The sequence below is a fragment of the Bombina bombina genome, chromosome 3, assembly GCF_027579735.1.
Source record: "Bombina bombina isolate aBomBom1 chromosome 3, aBomBom1.pri, whole genome shotgun sequence".
In the NCBI taxonomy this organism is placed as follows: domain Eukaryota; kingdom Metazoa; phylum Chordata; class Amphibia; order Anura; family Bombinatoridae; genus Bombina; species Bombina bombina.
The window spans coordinates 491341824-491348195 of NC_069501.1; positions in this window are offsets into that span (position 1 = coordinate 491341824).

Here is a 6372-nt window from a genome sequence, read left to right on the forward strand (position 1 = left end):
TAAAGTATATGTCTAACTTTGACATATGTGATGTGCTCACTGCAATTAAAATGGTTAAACAAATGCTTATAATGCTTTGTAGGATTGTTAGGAGTATAGCTTATTAAAGCAAGGTCAAGCAAGTCCCGGTATGCGCATAAACAAAACACATTTTTTACTTTCACGGCAGTTCCACTATCAAACATGGCAGCCCCCTTATACCATGATAGGCAGGGATAACTTCTCCTTAGAAGCGGCTCTTACGGGATCCAAAGGACAGGAGACCACATTGTCCCTGTAGTCCACTCTCCTCACCAATCAATCCATTAGTCGGAACTAATGACCGGAAGTGACGTACTGTAAGGAGTCTCACCGGGTTGCACGATTTTCAAATGCTCCTATAGCGGTTACTCCAACAGCTGCATATGTAGGAGAAAAGGGTTCCTTCATACCCTCAAAGTGAATGTAAATTTTGATGAACCAGTGCCTGGTTTTTAATAATCCTATTAAAAACAGGGGCACTTTCATTCATCAAACTTTACATTTAATTGGTTTTGTTAAAATACCCTTTTCTTTGTAAATAAAAAATAAAAAAAAATGCTCCAGCGCTTCCCCCGCATGACGCAAGCCTCTTCCTATGTTAGAAATGATGGTCCCGGCCTTCCTCCAATCACAGCGTTGCTTTAGGCATTGTGTTTTTGATTTATTGTGTTGTTTGGCAATAGGCGTTTAGTCTCAGAGCTGCACTTACTGCTAAAGTACTGCACTTTATAGGTAACATGTTGTTAGGGTAATCCTCTTGTGTAGATTAAACTTTTGTGCAGTCCGTGAGGAGCCCTTTTTGGTTCGTGCGGTCCCAAGGGTTGCCATTGCCTTTACTTGATCCTTCATTCTGTAATCTGGTATTACTGGTTCTCATCCTTATGTGTTCAAATTTTAATGTAAGTTTTATGTACGCCTACACAGTCAGTTTACATATTTTATTTAATTCAATAAATGTTGTTTTAATAATATATCCCCCCCCCTTTTGGTGGGCTTTCCTACCTTATCTCTTTTTGAACTATTTACATTAAGACAGTGAGCACCCCCCAGAACACTAATTTGTTATGAGGGTTATGATACCTTTCTGAATTGGCAAGGTCTCCTCTATTATTGATAACACTAGCAACTAACTTATTTTTGCTGATGGGGTATTAATGGATATATTTCCCTGTAATCTATATTATTCTAACAGATTTAGAGGATATCTGAACTAAAGCACAGGTGAAAATTAGCTGATTACTAAAGAATTATTTTACCTGCTCTCACCCAAAGTAATCCTGAAAATCTGACCTGTTAGGAAGGCCTGAGAACAGGTTTGAAAACCAGTGCCCTAAAGTGATTCCAGCTCTTTTGTGAATTCAAAGAAAAACTATTCTAAAAAAAAAATGTCCTTTGAAAGGGCATCAGTAATTACAGCTTTATTGCGCCCTCAACTTAAAAAAACAAAATATCACCCAAAAATTTCTATCGCTAAACTCCCAAATTGGTTCTCGCCAAACTTGAATCCGGCTTCTAGGTGTACAACGGTGCTTCTCTTCTTTCTTCATCCATGGCAACGCTCTGCTGGGCCAGTCTTCTTCTAATCTTAGCAACATCACTTATGTCTAGGGTTAACAAAGCTGGAAATATTGATTTAATGAGTAAACGGACTACTTGTGCGTTTGTTTTTTTTTTTTTTTTAAAAAAAACAGAGAGAGAGAACACCTTTATTACTACCCATTCTCCAGCTTGGCATAACCAACATTGTGTTATTAATATAACCTCTAAGTTTGCCTGTTTCTAATCCCCAGCAGGCCGCCTCCTATATCAGTGCTTTTTAAATCTTCCAGAACAGCTAGACAGTGCTAGTTCATGTGTGTTAAATAGATAACATTGTGCTCTCACTCCCGTGGAGAATGATTATGCAAGAACTAGCATTGATTGGCTAAAATACAAGATTGTACAAAGCACTGAGATAAGGGGGCAGTCTGCAGTTGCTTAGATACAATATAATCAGAGGTAAAAAACAAACTTTATGCTTACCTGATAAAAAAAATTTTTATTTCGGTATGATGATGGTCCACAGTTCTCCATAACATATTGGATATATTTCCCGCCACTAAGAGAAGGTCAAGAACCGATATCATAGGTTAAAATCCCGTCTAGTTTAACGTTTAGACGAGTAGAGAGTAGGAAACATATAGGTAGATAAGACAAAGCAGTGTCTGTAGATGTGTTATTAGCAATGTTGCCCCAAAAATTGAAACGGGCAGGGCCTATGGCCCATCATTCCGAAAGAAAATAATTTATCAGGTAAGAATACATTTTGTTTTCTTTCGTAATATGATGGTACAGGTCCTCCATAACATATGGGATTAATACCCAAGCCACTGGTCTATGTTACGGAAAGGGTGAGACAAGTTTTATGGCAGTTCCTATTTAGCTGACACCGTGGCCTGAAGGACTTTCCTGACAAAAGCAAAAACATCAAAACGATAAAATTTGGAAAAAGTATGCAGAGAAGGCCATGGGGCATATGGAGCTTGATGCCCCGTGTTACTGGCGAGTTATCAGACTCGCCAGAAACAGCAGTTATGAAGCAGCGGTCACAAAGACCGCTGCTCCATAACCTGTCCGCCTGCTCTGAGCAGGCGGACAGACATCGCCACAATTCAACCCGATCGAGTACGATCGGGTTGATTGACACCCCCTGCTGGCAGCCTATTGTCTGCGGGGGGCGGCGTTGCACCAGCAGCTCTTGTGAGCTGCTGGTGCAATGATGAATACGGCGAGCGTATTGCTCGTCTTATTCAGCGAAGTCTGGCGGATCAGGCCCGCCAGACTTTCATAACTAGAGGCCCATGTGTCAGCTTTGCGAATCTGCTCCAAACATGCATCATTTTTAAAAGCACACAATGTTACAACTGCACTTGTAGAAAGAGCTGTGATACTCTTAGGAGACGGCTTTCCTGACTTGTGAATCACTTGTTTAAAGGGATATAAAACCCAAAAACATACATTTTTAAACAACTTTCCAATTTACTTCTATTGTCAAATTTTCTTGTTATTCTTTGTTGAAAAGCAGGGATGTAAGCTCAGGAGTTTGCACATATCTATAGCACTATATGGCAGCAGTTTTGCAAAAATGTTATACATTAGCAAGAGCACTAGATAGCAGCACTATTTCCTAAAAACAAGAAAATAAAGAGACGCACTAAACTGAGACAGAACAAAAGCTAGAAAAAACATAATTTATGTAAGAACTTACCTGATAAATTAATTTCTTTCATATTGGCAAGAGTCCATGAGCTAGTGACGTATGGGATATACAATCCTACCAGGAGGGGCAAAGTTTCCCAAACCTCAAAATGCCTATAAATACACCCCTCACCACACCCACAATTCAGTTTTACGAATAGCCAAGTAGTGGGGTGATAAAGAAAGGAGTAAAAAGCATCAAAAATAGGAATTGGAAATAATTGTGCTTTATACAAAAAATCATAACCACTATAAAAAGGGTGGGTCTCATGGACTCTTGCCAATATGAAAAAAATGAATTTATCAGGTAAGCTCTTACATAAATTATGTTTTCTTTCACGTAATTTGCAAGAGTCCATGAGCTAGTGACGCATGGGATAGTAATATCCAAGACAGAAGAGTCACTAGAGAGGGAGGGATAAAAATAATAACAAATAATAAAATAATAATAACAGCCATTTTCCGCTGAAAAAAATTAATCCACAACCCAAAATATAAGTTTATTCTCATAAATAAAGAAAAAACTTAAACATAAGCAGAGAAATGAAACTGAAACAGCTGCCTGAAGAACTTTTCTACCAAAAACTGCTTCCGAAGAAGCAAATACATCAAAACGGTAGAATTTAGTAAATGTATGCAAAGAAGACCAAGTTGCTGCTTCGCAAATCTGATCAACTGAAGCTTCATTCTTAAAAGCCCACGAAGTGGAGACTGATCTAGTAGAATGAGCTGTAATTCTCTGAGGCGGGGCCTGAACCGACTCCAAATAAGCCTGATGAATCAAAAGCTTTAACCAAGATGCCAAGGAAATGGCAGAAGCCTTCTGACCTTTCCTAGAACCAGAAAAGATAACAAATACACTAGAAGTTTTCCTGAAATCTTAAGTAGCTTCAACATAATATTTGAAAGCTCTTACAACATCCAAAGAATGGAAGGATCTCTCCAAAGAATTCTTAGGATTAGGACACAAAGAAGGAATAACAATTTCTCTATTAATGATGTCAGAATTCACAACCTTAGGTAGAAATTTAAATGAAGTCTGCAAAACTGCCTTATCCTGATGGAAAATCAGAAAAGGAGATTCAAAAGAAAGAGCAGATAATTCGGAAACTCTTCTAGCAGAAGAGGTGGCCAAAAGGAACAACACTTTCCAAGAAAGTAGTTTAATGTCCAAAGAATGCATAGGCTCAAATGGAGGAGCCTGTAAAGCCTTCAAAACCAAATTAAGACTCCAAGGAGGAGAGATTGATTTAATGACAGGCTTGATACGGACCAAAGCCTGTACAAAACAGTGAATATCAGGAAGCTTAGCAATCTTTCTGTGAAATAAAACAGAAAGAGCAGAGATTTGTCCCTTCAAGGAACTTGCAGACAAACCTTTATCCAAACCATCCTGAAGAAATGTAAAATTCTAGGAATTCTAAAAGAATGCCAAGAAAATTTATGAGAACACCATGAAATATAAGTCTTCCAAACTCGATAATAAATCTTCCTAGCAAAAGATTTACGAGCCTGTAACATAGTATTAATCATTGAGTCAGAGAAACCTCTATGACTAAGCACTAGGCGTTCAATTTCCATACCTTCAAATTTAATGATTTGAGATCCTGAAGGAAAAACAGACCTTGAGACAGAAGGTCTGGTCTTAAAGGAAGTGGCCAAGGTTGGCAACTGGACATCCGAACAAGATCTGCATACCAAAACCTGTGAGGCCATGCTGGAGCTACCAGCAACACAAATGATTGTTCCATGATAATCTTGGAGAACAGTCTTGGAAGAAGAACTAGAGTCAGGAAGATATAACCAGGTTGGTAACACCAAGGAACTGCTAACGCATCCACTGCCACCGCCTGAGGATCCCTGGACCTGGACAGGTACCTGGGAAGTTTCTTGTTTAGATGGGAAGCCTTCAGATCTATTTCTGGAAGACCCCACATCTGAACAATCTGATAAAACACATCTGGATGGAGCGACAACTCCCCCGGATGTAAATTCTAACGGCTGAGATAATCCGCTTCCCAATTGTCTACACCTGGAATATGAACCACAGAAATTAGACAAGAGCTGGATTCCGCCCAAGCAAGTATCCAAGATAGTAGATCCACAGAGTACATCCGGGCTACACAGGGCAGGAGGTCAATCAAGCGGCATGCACCATAGTAAAAAGGAATGTAAATGTACAAAAAGAACTCCTTTGAGGCATCCAAATAAAAAGATAGAAATTTATTGGGACTCAATGTAAAAACAAATTATAGCAAACGCTCCATTTAGCAAGAGGTCAGGGTCACAGCTGGACAAACTGCAGACATGTTTTGCGTGTATTGACACGCTTGATCACTGCTGTATGAAAGCTGTGTTTCTGGCCTCTATTTAAAGGGACCTTACATAGTTAAAAACAAACAGGTTAACCCTTTCCTGTCTCTGCTATAGATTAGAAGGTACACAAAACTCTTTATTATGTTATAGGGAGCAGGATGGACCCTTAACTGTAATGACACATGCTGATTATAAAAAGTGGCCAGTGAAGGCTGCAGATTCGTAGCCAGAAAAGGCAAAACAATTGGAAACATGATTGCCCCTTCTGATCTTCCTAGCTTTAATAATAAAACTTGGCTTCCAACTAGACTTGGGTTTTATAAATGTAAAGCACAAAGGTGTAAGACTTGCAACCATGTAAAAGAAGGCACAAAATTGAAATCAACCATTACTGGTTGTAAATATGATATCAGATTTAAACTAAATTGTAGATCAACCCATGTCATTTACCTTTTGACCTGCAGGGGGTGCCAGATCCAATACGTAGGTAGAACTAAACGTTTATTGAAGGACAGAGCACTAGAACATGTGAGAGATATTGAGGATCCAGACATAAACACTCCAGTCTCAAGGCACTTTAAAAGTATTCACCAGAGTGATGCCTCATTGATGTCTATCCAGGTAATTGACCATGTCCCTAAACACAGACGTGGAGGGGACAGGGAATATAAATTGAGCTATAAGGAAGCAAAATGGATCTTCCTATTAAATACTAGACACCCTAAGGGGATAAATAAGGAAAGTGATGTCAATCTATTTATCTAAACATTTTCCTAATTCTGTCTGAATATATACATA